The sequence below is a fragment of the Camelus dromedarius genome, chromosome 27 (assembly GCF_036321535.1).
Source record: "Camelus dromedarius isolate mCamDro1 chromosome 27, mCamDro1.pat, whole genome shotgun sequence".
Lineage (NCBI taxonomy): Eukaryota > Metazoa > Chordata > Mammalia > Artiodactyla > Camelidae > Camelus > Camelus dromedarius.
Window position 1 is genome coordinate 7,844,942 of NC_087462.1, and position 13,376 is coordinate 7,858,317.

Here is a 13,376-nt window from a genome sequence, read left to right on the forward strand (position 1 = left end):
CTCCTCCAGGTCACCCTTCTACACCAAGGGCACCCTCTCCACCTATATGACTAAAGTGTCACCTTCCTAGAGCAGGTGGGGGAGAGATGGGGCTCCTATGAGGTCAGAAGACCAGGATGCCAGGGCAGTAAATTCAGGCCAATCAACCTTCCCCATCCCAAAAGCCAGGGATGGCGGTGGGAATAAATCACAAACCACCAGACCTTCAGAATGAGGCAGGCAGCTTTTATTTAATTGGACAAAAGAAAGGCTCAACATGTGGCGCGTAGAGTCTACCCCAAGCTGTTGTCTGCTCCTGCCCCGATGGGGAAAGCGTACACTGGGTCAACCCTGACAGCCTGGGGGGCTTCACTCTGCCTCCCAGTCTCATCCCCAAAAAAGCCCTACTCTATCTGATCAAGGACAGAGTCTCAATTCTTCCATGCGCTGGGACCACCCAAGGACAAAGCAGGCCTGCTGATCTCCTTTCTGGGCCCACAGGGACCTCATTCCCTGTCCCATGTGTCAGGAGGGTGTCATGGCTCCTCTTCCAAGTTAGGAAGCTGCAGGGCCCAGGGAGAAGGGGCCAGGCAGGGTCAGGGCAGGCAGCCTGGTTCCGGAAGCCCGGAGTTGGCATTTAACGGTCTGGGGGGCCCAAGGCAGCTTCCTCTTGGGTAACTGGCTGCTGTGAAGGTTCGGGCCAGCAGTGCCCCAACCAGCCTTGGGAGAGGAGGGGCCGAGGGTCGGCAAGGCAGGGCACTGCTGGCTTCCCTTTTTCATGGAAGGGCCACCCACCTGCCCATCTCCCCATCCTCCCTGCAAGCACAGCCCAGCCTGTGATGGGACTGTGTGGGGGTTCTGAAGTGCAGAATTGGAGGAGGGGGCCTGCAGCAGACAGCTGAGTTCACCCATCTGAGGCCCCACCCATCTCCAATTTCCTCCAGACACAGGTCTGGGGCCGGGTCCTCATCTCTTCCCCTAGGCAGCGACTGGCCCATCCAGGGAAGGCAAGGGCCACAGACTCCAAGGGGGCTCGACTCCTGTTCCTGCTGAACTGAGCCAGTCTGCACAAATCAACTGTGTTTCAGCTCAGTAGGCACGGGAGGCAGAGCCCAGGGAGGCCCGGGCGGTGGGACAGGCAGGCCCAGGGGAGAGGTGGCAGGGCCAGAGGAGGCGGGGCCGTGGGGGGCGGAACTTAGCCACTGTGAACACACTTGCTGTGGACCTGCTCACAAGCAGCTAAGCCCTGCTCCCCAGGCCAGACGCAGGTGGTGGGGGCCTCTCTGCCACCCCATCCCCATCCCTATCCCTGGGTCGGGGTCCTCGGTAGTGGCAGTGACAGCAGCGGCCCCAGAGGCAGGGCTCAGGGTCGGTTGGAAATCCCTGGCAATGTGATTTGTGACAGGCAGCAAATCCCATCCCCAGGAACCCCAGCCGGCCATGGCACAGGGGTGGGGGGACACCGGGCAGGGCCAGCGGCTGGCACCTAGGAGAGACAAAAGGAGGTAATGAGATTTGAGGACATCTGCCCTCCAAGTCCCCACTTGCTGCCATCCTTTGAGTTCTTGCAGGGAAGCCCTCTTCCCTAAGAGAGAGCTGGACCACCTGGCTAGACACCCTTAGCCACAGCCATGCCTCCAAGGCCCAGAGAGGTAGAGGTGCCTGGAGGGTCACTTTCGGCCAAGGAGCCTGCAGGAACTCCCAGAGCCAAGTTCCCTCCCGCTTTTGTCGCCACCCCCCCACCACCACTGAGCCCTGGGCAGGCTAAATGGGGCCATGGGGAGAGGAAGCTGAGGGGGTGGCGGGCAGGCGGGTGAGGAAGTGATCTCACCCCAGCTGGCGCCACTTCCTAGAAGCCTGAAGGGCAGGAGGAAACCACCAGGGCCTCCCCCCGTGGCCCTGTCTCCTCAGCAGCCAGGCCTCAGCCCGCGCCCCACCAGAGCGGATGCCGGCAGCCAGGGTCCAGCTCTCCCCCCTGGCACGCACACCGCCAGAGCACCGGACCCAGGATCGAGATTCACATCCCAGCTCGGCCGTTTCCCAAATACCCTCCAAGCCTCAGTTTCCCTATCTGTGAAATGGAGCCAAGAGTCTCTGGGGCATATCACAGTGAGGTTTCACCAAGAGTGTCACTCAGTAAGTACCTGACACCAGGACCACTGACTGAATTTGTGGAGTTCAATGCAAAATGAAAACCTGGGGCCCCTTGTTCACAAATTAAGAATTTCAAGACATCAACAGCAGAGCATCACACCAAGCTCCCTCCTTCTGAGTTGGGGGAGACCCTGTGAAGCTGGCCTTGTGTTCAGTAAACAGAGAGTTCCTGTATAGGAGACCCCAACTCTGGAGCCAGTCTGGCCACATTTGAACCCTAGCTATTCAGCTTCCCAGCTGGTGACTATGAGCAAGTCACTCACCCTCTCTGGGCCTCCGTTTCCCCATCAGCAAAGCAGGGCTAATGTCGTGGTAAGGGTTCCATGAGTGCTACGTATAATTAAGACGGGGCTACTCTGTCATCATTCACCAGGCAGAAACAGGAAGGATGATGGAACTGAAGATGCTGCACATGGGTAGGACCCCAGCACCCAGATCTGGTGGCACCCACCACTGGGAGACAGGTGGAGTGAGGTGCCCTGCTGTGTCCCCACCCCTTCCACACACACAGACGCACACAAACACACAAAAACACATACACTGGCCTCCGCTTTATCGTCGGGCCCTAGCCCAGCCCTGTCCCCTCCAGGTCTAGGGGCACCAGCCAGGAGCAGACGAGGCCCCGCAGGGCGGCCAGCCTCCCTGGGCCGCCTCCGGAAGTGAGACAGCACATTCGTGTCCCAGGGACGAGAACGGGAAGGGCGGCCATTTGGCCAGGCCCGTTTCCTGTGGGGTTTCCCCTGCACAGAGCCCCGGGCCGGGGCCAAGGCCACTCCCCGTCCCCGCAGGCGCAAAAGGCCTGGGTCTCAAGTGGAGGGGGCACTGCCATGCAGGTGGCCAGGAGCCGGGACCCCGTCACCATAGGCAGGTGACTTGGGCTCACGGGAGATGCTGTCCAGGGAGGGCCAAGGTCCTGGCCGCTGAAAGGGTCGGGGCAGGGCGGGCCCCTGGGCCAGGGGAGCACGGCAGGCCCCAGGCCACATCGATGGATGGATGGATGGATGGATGTCTGAGTATGCGCTGCAGACAGGGCGTGGACTTGTGAGACGGACTCAGACTCCGTAATGCTACCCCCCCACACCCCATGCTCCAAGAATGAATCAGGGGCAGCTTCCGCCGGGGGCGCCACCACCACCACCGCCCCCAAGCCTGGTCCCCAAATACTTTCCACCCTCTCAGAGCAGCTGGGATCGGAAAATACCAAGGGCTGCAGGCCCCGCCCTGCCCGCCGCCGCTGCCCGCCCTCCCAGCCTGTCACTAACGCTTTGCCTAATGGGCCTAGACTCTCCGCAGAGGCTCCCTGGCCGGGCCCCAAGCCAGCCGCTAACCTGGGCTGCCCAGCCAAGTGCTGCCTGACCACCAGCCCCCGACCCCTCACCCAAGTCCCAGCGTCCGGCCCAATGGGCAGACCGCAGAGGCTGGCACCCAGGTGGAAGAAGGCAGGGCACTGGCAAGTGGGTGGGCCCCGCTGCCCACCCAGGGCTAGAGGGGAGGGGGGCAGGCTCAGGAAGGGGTGAGTAAGTGAGGACTGAATCACTTGTTATAAATAGGGGAACCATGCAAGTCACATCCCAGCCCCCATTGTGGCCAGTCACACAACGCCACGCTCCAACCCCTGCCTTCAACTTCAATCCCCCTCAGGCCAGTCCCAGAATTCCTAGGGGACCCCTACCATCCCCACTGTGAGCCCTTAACTGAGGGGTGCCCCCTTCCGCCATGTCTACTTCTGCCTTATCCTCAGATAGATCCTTGTCCAGGCCCTCCTGACCTGCCTTTTGGGGGCCACTGGCCTCAAGGGCAGTCACTGGCTTCCAGGCCCTGTCCTTCTCCCTCGGCACCCCGACAATTCCGAGGCCCAAAGCTCAGGGTTCCCGGGCTCCCCAAGACATTTTCGTGGTGTGGATGACAACAGTCATTGATGGTGATGCCAGACCAAGGCCCAAGGGGTCGAGCATACCAGAAGTCAGGACTCTGGCCCCTCACCACCAGGACCCCATCCCAGACCACCCAGGCCTGCTCTACCCAGGGCCACAGCTCAGTGACCACACCCAGGGTGGCGCCAGCTCCAGCGCCCTGGGGCAAGGCGCCGATGGAGCATGACTCAGCCATGCCCAGCATGGTGGCGTCCTTCTCTGCCCAAGGATTCTCACACACCCACACCCATTGGCCTCCGAGGACGTCCTTCGTCGATGACCAGCCTTTCCCAGACACACCTCCGTGTTCACCCAGGACACGCGCTGGCAGGAGGGAAGATGGCCAGGGTGCCCTCACAGGGATCTGAAGGCAAGGGCCTGGGACAGGGAGGGGACGTGCATACGTCTCTCCGCTGGTTTTCCCAATGCTCCCCATATACAGATGGAGAAACCGAGGACCAGAGGATTCAGAGCCAGGCCCAAGGTCACGCGGTAAGTAGAATAAGGAAAAGCCAGGCCTGATTCTGGCATAAAGTGCATCCGAAGTGGGAAAGGGACAGAAGGAGTTTTCTTCAGACCGCCCAGGGATCCTTGTGGCCTTCTTCACTTGGAACAGACTCCCCCACCCAGCCTCCCAAGGTGAAGGGCAAACTCTGCAAAATGCCTTACAGTCTATCAAAGCATCATCTGGGCCCATGGAGAGCAGGTCACTCCACTATACCCATGGGGCCAGTTACCCCCGGGCTGCAAATGGGACAAGGGTCTGTCCCACAGCTGCGGCCTGCACAGAACATCTGGCCTCCACTTGCAACAGGCAGGAGTTCGTACGGGGGGGAGGTCCCCAGGAGGACCCCTAGAGCATCCACCTCTGCTGTTTCTTTCCAGTGGGCAAGGGTCAGTGGAGACTCATAGGCCGGGCTAGCACAGACAGGCCCGAACCCCCTGGACACACCCTGTCACGCATGTGCTCCGCGTGCCAGCCCCAAGCCAGGCCGGCAGCTATTTTAGGGCCCCCTCCAGGCCCACAGACAAGGCCTGTCCTTTGGGGTCTTGAGGGAGCTCCCAGAGGACATTCTGCAAGGACAGAGGGCAATGGATACCCCCGGGCACTAGGACAGAGCTGGCACCAGGCCCTGGGGCTCGTGCCTTCCCAGGACGGTGGCATGTGAACACATGCACACGGGCTGGCCTGGGCATGGTGCGTGGGCGAGCGGACAGGGTGTGTCCCACATCACCTCGCCTCTAAGCCCGGGCACCTGTTGGGTACTGCCCTCCAGCTCAAGCTGGCATGGGCAGGGCTACCAGAAGACACCCCTCATGCCAAGGGTCCCACACACCCCAGCCTCACCCTCATACAACAGCCATCATAAGCAGGCAGCTGGTTGGGGTTGGGGCAGAGGGGACAGGTGACAGGGAACCAACTGCACCTTCAAGGCATTCAGGAGCCACTGGGTCTGGATCTGGCTGGGTTGCATAGGAAATTCAGTGTAGGACTGGGGGCTTTGGGAGCAGTCAAGTCCAATGCTGAGGTCAGAGGTCAGTCTGGGGCTACGATGGAGGTGTCAGGGTTCCATCTGGGCCCTTTCACCCTCTTCCTGCAGCCCAAGGGCACGGAGACCCCAAAATACACAGGGCTAGGGAGTCAGTCCTCCAAGAATCTCCCAAACCTGGCCCCCTTCCTCTGAATGAGCCCTTCTCCACTGGGCCAGGAGGAGCGAGAAAGGAGGAGCGGCGTCCCCGAAGCCCTCCGAAGCCCAGCTGTACTGCTGGGCCCCCAACCCTCTCCTCTATGGAAGGCCTTCCCCCCACTCACCGGCTGACATGTCAAGAACTTGAACCCTTGTCCCCTGCCCCCACAGACAAAACTCTGGGAGACCCCCATCCACAAAGCCCAGACAGGCACCCCCAGGGGCCCCTGCACGGTATAGCCATTCCCCCCACCCCAAGCCAGGGCACATACTCTCCCACCCTGCGGCCAACTCCTGCCCACTGTGACCAGACCAAGAAGCGCTGGGACCCGCCCTCCCCACCACGCTCTGACGAATCTCTGGACGGGGAGTGGTTGGGGGACCCGCAGCGGGCCCCTGGGGACGGGGTAGAGGTGGAATGCCCTTCCCTCGCTCCGTAGGGGGCGCCCCGGGACTCTGCCACCGCCACCAGCAGATGCCCGGGCCGCGCTGTCCCCCCAGCCACCGGCGGCGGGGCGCGGGGCGGCGCCCTCCCCCTCGCCAGGGCCTGGGGGGCCCGCCGGGCGCACCCCCACTCCGCCCACCAGTCCGGCGCGGAAAAGTTGCCGCCGCCGCCACGGCGCCGCCGCCGCCTCCCTCCCGGTTCCCTCCCCGACTCACCCGCGGGGGAGGGGAGCCGGCACTCGGGGCTCCGGCCGCCGCCCCGGCCCGGCCGGCTGGGACGCAAGCCGGCGAGCGGCGGGTCCGAGACGGGCCGGGGGTGGTCGCCGGCCGCGTTCCATCCCACTCACTGGCCAGCCCGCCGCGGGGCCGAATCGCTTTTAAAACCTCCCCGTCTCCTCCCCCCGGGCCGGGCAGGGGGCGGGCGCGGGGCGGGGCGGGCACGCCGTCATGTGCCCCCGGAGCCGGTCCGCCCCCACTTTCTCTCTCCGAGGTCCCCCAACTCAGTCCCGTCCCCAACTCAGCCCTAACTTTCTCCTTCCTTGTCCCAACTCTTCCTGGGCCCCAGACTGAGCCCGACTTCCCCCTCCGGGACCTGGACTTGGGTCCAGCCCGTTTTTCAGCGAAGGCTCTGCCGGGATCGGGCGAAAGCAGGGGTCCTAATACCCAGTGTACCCCCAAACCCTTTTTGGCCTAATTCCTGTCCCTGCGCAGGAAGAGAAACCCAAGAGGCCGTGGACAAGGGGAGAGGAGATGGAGGCACGGTGCCACACTGCCACTGTGGACCCCCTCCTTTCCCTGGGAGGGCATGGGCCTGGGGATTCTGGGATCTGGCCAAACGCGAATCCCTGCTCTCTCCAGTTCCACAGTGCACTCTACAGCCTCAGAGAGTCCCTCCTTTTATCCCACCCAACCCTCTCCTGCTGCACTTGAAGACTTTCTGATCCCAGTCCAGGTGGTCCCTGGGTCTAGGTCTCCTCCCACCTCAGGCTTCCCGGCATCCCCACCCCCTCACCCACCCAGGGCCTCTGGGAAACTCCCCAGCTCCTAGAGGATCCCTGGGAGAGAGGCCCTGCCTGGATCCCTCCCTCCTTCCCTGCATGCGTGTCTGTCCCACCTCATCCTCCGCGGACCTCCCCTCCACCGGGAGGAACACGGCGGCATTGTTCCCCAGGACCGGGCCCTGCCTTGGGGCCTGGCTCCCTGCCCAGATGGGGGGCTGGGAACAAAACTCAGCAAAGGAGGGGCGGGGTGCCCTCTGCCGCCAAGCCAGCCTCCTTGGGCATGCCCGGATGCCACTTTGCCCTAAGATGGGACCCGGACCAATGGTCCCCAGACCACCACCACCACCATCACATCACAGGGTTCTGCAGCCAGAGGATCATTCCCCGACTTGTGTGAACACAGCTTTGGGGCACAGTTTTTCTCCCACCCCCAACATTTCTGAAGTCTTATAATTGGGGCTGGGGCTCATAATCTTCACCACCCACCTCCCAGGCAGTAAGAGTAATGCTGAGGGTAGGGGGACCCAGCAGCAGGCCCAGGCAGAAGACTGGAGTGGCCGGTTGGATGCCTCTGGGTCACCTCACACCCCCAAATTCCTCCAGAGCCCCTATTTCCTCAGTTCAGCTCAACAGGCTCCCACTTCGGATTTTGGTGGGATTAGGGTGAGGGGGCAGAAGCCACACCTAACTACTATCCCATGGGGCCCAGCCCTGGGGGGTTCCTGGGTCTTTCTTCTCTGTGGGGCCCAAGGGGCAGGCTGGCCCAGGCTGCAGGATCTGGCAGGTTGGGGCAGGAGGGGGCAGAGCTGCCTGTGGGGCCCCAGGGGAAGATTTGGGGTGGCACAGAATTCCCCGACTCAGGGTGGGGCCCGAGGGGGGAGGGGGTACTAACCACATGGCCTCCTAAGCAGCTTCAAACAGAGGGATGGAGTTCCTAGGTCCAGGGTCTTCCTGTGGAGACACACACACACACAATCATTTCAGAAGTATAAAGTGATCAAATTACAATGAGGCATCCCCTCCACTCTGCCCCTCCAGAACACTCCCTTCACACTCCAGGACAAGTTCTCCCATCAGAACCACCCTTCTCTCTTCTCATTATTAGTCCAATCAGGCACACATTAAGGGAAATGTCTCCTCCACGCTGGCCTCCAGGGATACCTGTGCCAAGGGCCCTCAGCCCATATAAACCATTTTGCCATTTCCCTGCACATGGCTTAGACCACCCTGACTCACTTAGCATCCCTCAGTCCACGCTTGGAGAGTCCTCCCAGTGCCCTCAGTCCTCTATCTGCAGCCCAATGCTCCACCACTGAGCAATACCCCCATCAGCCCTACATCTAGATCCCTGACATTTGCCCCCACATACCCTGGTTCTCAGCTGGCCAACTGACCCAGGGACAGCAGCCAACAGGGATCAGAGCTCTCCAAACTGGCCAACAGCTCCTTTGTAATGACAGGGAGGAGTGAGAGGACAGGGCCAGGGTGAGGCCAGGCCAAGCGGTCAAGTGGCACAAGGCACACACACGCACGCCCATTTGTTCATTCTTCAAACATTCATTGAGTGCCTGCTGTGTGCCAGGTGAAGTGCTGTTCTGGGCACTAAAGACACAGCAGAGAACAAGCCAGAAAAAAACCCTGCCCTCATGGGGCCGATACAATAAACAGACAGGTATAAAGATCTATGGTGTGTTGCGTGGCATGTGTTGGGAGAGGTAATAGAAGGGGGCAAAGGAGATGGAGTGAGGGGGTGGTGAGCAGGTCAGGAAAGGCTACCTTGAGGAGGAAGTGACATTTGAACAAAGATTTATAGGAGGTGAGGGAGAAGCCATGCGGACTTCTAGAGGAAAAGAATTCCAGGTGGAGCAGGAACAGCCAGTGCAAAGGCCCTGCAGCAGCATGTATGTACCTGGAACATTTGAGAAACAGCGAGGAGACCAGTGTGATGGAGGAGAGAAGGGAGCAGAGTGGTCAACTAAGTTTCAAATTCTTGCTTCTCCACTTCTAGTTGGGTGTCTTTGGCCAAATGATCACACCTCTCAGCCTCGCTTTCTTGATCTGTAAAATGGGCCTGAAAATGCGTTTTGAGGTCTGAGGGCCTGAGATGGAGTAGAAGCTGGATAAGCTTTTGCATGCAGTTACACCAAGTTTATGCCACCATGCAGACCTGGGGTGGGGGGCTGGGTCAAGGGACCCTGACAGACCCAGTCACCCTGTAGGTCACCCTGGTGGCTCATACGCAGGGCTGCCTGCCGGGCCCCATGGCAACGCTGCACACACAGACATCAAACAGGCCCTGCCGAGGAAGTCCCACGTCACTGTGGTTAGGGTGGCTCCTCCCAGCCCAGCCCCCGGCTGGCGCTGTGCTCCTCCTTGCCAGTCAGGGCCCCTGCCTCCTGTCACCCTGGTGACAGGCTGTGTTATGGACTAAGCAGGGATCCCACCACCTGCCCCCTCACTAGGGCACCGGCCACTCCCCACATCCAGGGAAGGACATTATGTGGTGGCCCCCATTCACTGCCACTAACCCTTTCATTCAACCGCCCCAAACTGGTGTTGGGAGCATCAGGAAAGCCCTTACCTACCCACATACAACTCAGAGAGACAGAGTTCCTAGGGACCTGTGGGGACCCCGAGCTAGGTGCCTGAAATCCTCAGGGCAGGGTCCTTCCTGGTGTTGCTCCCAAGGCACTGGAGGGGTGAGTCAAATAGGAATAGCCCCCAAGCCTGGCCCAGCCCCCACCGGGGACTGACTCACTACCCACCCAGCACCAGATGACATCAGGGCCTGGCTGGCCACCTTCACTTGGCACCGGGCCAGAATGGGGGCGCCCAAGAGGTGTCACATCTGGCTGCCCTCTCCCCTCTGACTAGGGCCCGGCAGGCGCAGGGTTAAGAAGGGGCCCTCCTGGGGGTCTCCCCTCTAATCCCATCCCCCCCTTTCCCGGGGATTTCAGGCCCCAGCCCCTCTGACGTCACTGGGGGTTGCTATGGCAACTGGCCGAAGTTCCCAAATAAAATTACCGCGGGCGGGTTAAGTTTCCTAGGAGGCAGCCGACGGGTAAACAATGGCGGTGGCAGGCGGGGCCGGCGCGGGGCTGTCTCCCTCTCCCACCCTTCACTCTGCTGGGACCCGGGGGTCCCCAGGTCGAGGAGCAGGGTCCCCTCTCCGCCCGGTTCGGAGAGCCCGTGGATATCAGGGGAACTGGCGCACAGATGGGGGACAGTGAGGCCACCGCCGAGATGAGCGGGGGCGGGGTAGGTGAGGGGGGATCTCGGAGGGGAGGCTGGGGCGGCGGGGAACAAAGGGGAGACCTGAGGCCTGGGATCCGCCCCCTGCACACCCTGCCTTCCCCCGCCCCCGGCCGGCCGCCCGTCCAGCTGTGGCTGCTCCCAGCTGCCTGGCTCCCCGCATCTGGCGGGCCGCGCGCTCACTTCCTGTCGCCCCGGCTGCATGGAGGGAGGTAAAAATAACCCACCCCCTCCCCCTGCCGGCGGGCGCAGACGGCGGATCCTGCCGGCTTGGAAGAGGGCGAGGCCGAGCCACAGCCGGGGAGAGGAGCCCCCCTGAGGCCGACTGCCGTCCCTCCCACTGCCTCGGTGTCCTGGGAGGAGGGGCTCAAGGGGAGGTGACAGCCTAGGCTGCAGGGGAGGCTGGGGAGTCTACTGCATTAAGAAGGCCAGTACCTGGGCCACCAGAAACCGGGGAAACCCGGCATTTAAGTCCCACCCCTCACCCCTTGGAGAAGGGTGGGGGTACCAGCTCTAACTGGCTGGTGAAATGTAACCAACATGCCTGGATTCCAATCGGTCCCACTTACTAACTGTATAGAAAAGTTTCTTCTCTGGGCCTCAGTTTACCTATCTGCAGAATGGGGATGATAGTAGTATCCACTCCAAAGTGCATTTGCTCCATTATTGTTAGCTATTATTATTTCCCCCATTATTGTTAGCTATTATTATTTCCCCATCCCCAGGGCCCCGAGAACTTAAAGTACTCTTGCCAGATAAAATACAAGACACTTAGTTAAATTTGATTTTCAGATAAACAATGAATCATTTAGTATCAATATGTCCCATGCAATATTTGGGACATAATTTTACCAAAAAAAAAAAAATTGTACTTACTCTGTATCCGAAAATCAAATTTAACTGGGCCTCCTGTATTTTTATTTGCTAAATCTGTTATTTCCAAGCCACCATCATCTCTGGCCTGAAAACACTCCAACAGTCTGGTCTCCCTGGTCTCCTTGCTTCCAGCCTTACTCCTTCCATCCATTCTCTAGAGAGAGCCAATTAAATCAAATCACATCTCCCTTCTACCACCCACTGTGAAAAGTTCCTCCATGGTCCCCCCTTGTCAGTCACAAGGCCCTGCTTATGAGGTCCCTGCCTTCTCTCCAACCTGCCTTTCATACCCACCTGCCAACTCATGGGCATCTTTCAATTCCTAGGCCATCACCTCCTCCAGGAAGCCTTCCTTACCTCTCACCATGACCCTCTGACTTTAGACTCTCCAGAGACTCTGCACTCCTCTGTCTTTCTACTCAACCATTTGAGTGATTTACTCAGTCATTTGAGTAACATGAACATTTCTTAAAGAATGCAAAGGTGGAGACTTCCTAGGCAGCTGGTCACTTTCATGACAGAGGAAGGGTGCCAAGGGGCACGTGCCTGCTCATCCTGCCCCAGTGTTGGCACCTGCTCTTTTCCACACTCCACAATGACTGGGGTCCTGTGGGCAGCTGAGTGGTGACTTGTATGGGTGCTGGGGAGCCTAGAGTGAAGTGATGCTGCCTCTTGGGTAACTCTCCCCCTGCCCTCATTTGAGCCTTGGAGGGAGCCTGGCACAGTCTCCGGAGGACACAACCCTGTGTCACCAGTCCCCAATGAGCCCACCCACCTGCTACAAATTACATGTCCCAGCCAAGCTCCGACATGGACTTGTCACTCATGTCTACGCTGGAGCCTCCCACAGATGTGACCACCCCCAAGAGGGGAGCATGAGGGCCCCTGTCTGGCTTCAAGCTTGGTGAAGGATTTTGCCTCTCTGTGACTCGGTTTCCCCATGTGTCAAATGCGAATAATACCCATGGAGCATCAGAGGGCTTGGAACATAGAACGTGCTCATGAAGTGTTAGATCCTTTGAGAGTGAGGGGAGGGTGAAAAGCCAAAAGCCCCCACCGCAGCCCTCCTGATACCCACCCCCAGGCCGGCTCCGCAGATCCCTCTAGGAAAATGGCTTCGACCCCCCCGATCGCAGCTTTGGCCCAGCTCCTCAGGGCATGTCTCACCCCACATCGAGTCCCCAGTGCCATCCCCGACCCTGATACCTGCCTCCTGAGAACAAGGGGTGGGTCTGGCTTGGGGAAAGACACCTTCCGTTCGTCCATCCCGCACTGGGCCACTGCTGTTTCCTTCGCCCTCATCCGTGCTAACCATGACTGCAGGTCTGACCTGAGTCCCTAATTTGAGTAAAGCCAACGGCTCCCACCAGGCTGGAGACTCGAACTCCGGCCCTAGCACGCTGACTGGGCGGGCGACCCGCGGCGGTTGCCAGGCAACACGCTGTTTGTTGGCGCGGGGGGGGCGGGGCCGGCGCGCGAGGTGACTCACAGCGGCGTGATGCGGGCGGGCTCGGCGCCCGGCAGCCTGGCGGGCGGCCCGGCCCCGGCGGGACCCGGCGGCTGGAGGGGCCCGGCGGCGGGGGCGCCGCAGCCCCCAGGTGGGCGCCCGAAGCCTGTTGGGAAACGGCGGAGCAAGCCTGGGCTCCCGGGGCTTGGTTCGAATCCTGGCCCAGCCTCTCACTTTCGGGTGTGACTTTTGCGCTCGTTACCTCAGTTTGCTTATCAGTAAAATGGACGCGACATTGTAGGACGCAGTAATCCATTTCTGGTGCACAAGGCAGCTGGGATCATTACCCATTTACACTCCCAGGAACCACTTTGGTATGCCCTGACTTTGGGTTTGATCTTCTTGTGTCTTTCGGCAAACTTCATAATCTCACCAAGCCTCAGTTTCCCCATCTGTTAAAGGAGGTAGCAGGAACGCCCCATTTCTCCGGTGGTTTGGGGATTCCATGAATCAATAGTGAGACAACAGCCGGCGCATCTCAATACCAGGGGTCTGCCCCTCTCCCCTCCCGCAATAAGAGACGGAGTGTGGGAAGTTTTCTCCGTGGTCTAAGCCCTATAGG

At 60.3% G+C, this 13,376-nt stretch overlaps 1 long non-coding RNA gene across 3 annotated transcripts; it reads right to left on the reverse strand.

Annotated features, from left to right (window-relative positions):
* Positions 1-204: 204 nt before the first annotated feature.
* On the reverse strand, positions 205-12,686 carry LOC116148420 (uncharacterized). 3 transcript variants are annotated; one of them, XR_010378076.1, is made up of 3 exons: positions 12,514-12,686; positions 8,072-8,126; positions 205-1,465 (listed from the first exon to the last, which is right to left on the reverse strand). It is a non-coding gene; the product is annotated as an uncharacterized LOC116148420 (long non-coding RNA). The 3 variants fall into 3 exon arrangements; XR_010378077.1 differs by lacking the exon at positions 12,514-12,686 and adding an exon at positions 9,089-9,192 and having other exon boundaries at positions 8,072-8,130; XR_004131913.2 differs by lacking the exons at positions 8,072-8,126; positions 12,514-12,686 and adding an exon at positions 6,395-6,498.
* Between the last annotated feature and the right edge of the window lie 690 nt (positions 12,687-13,376).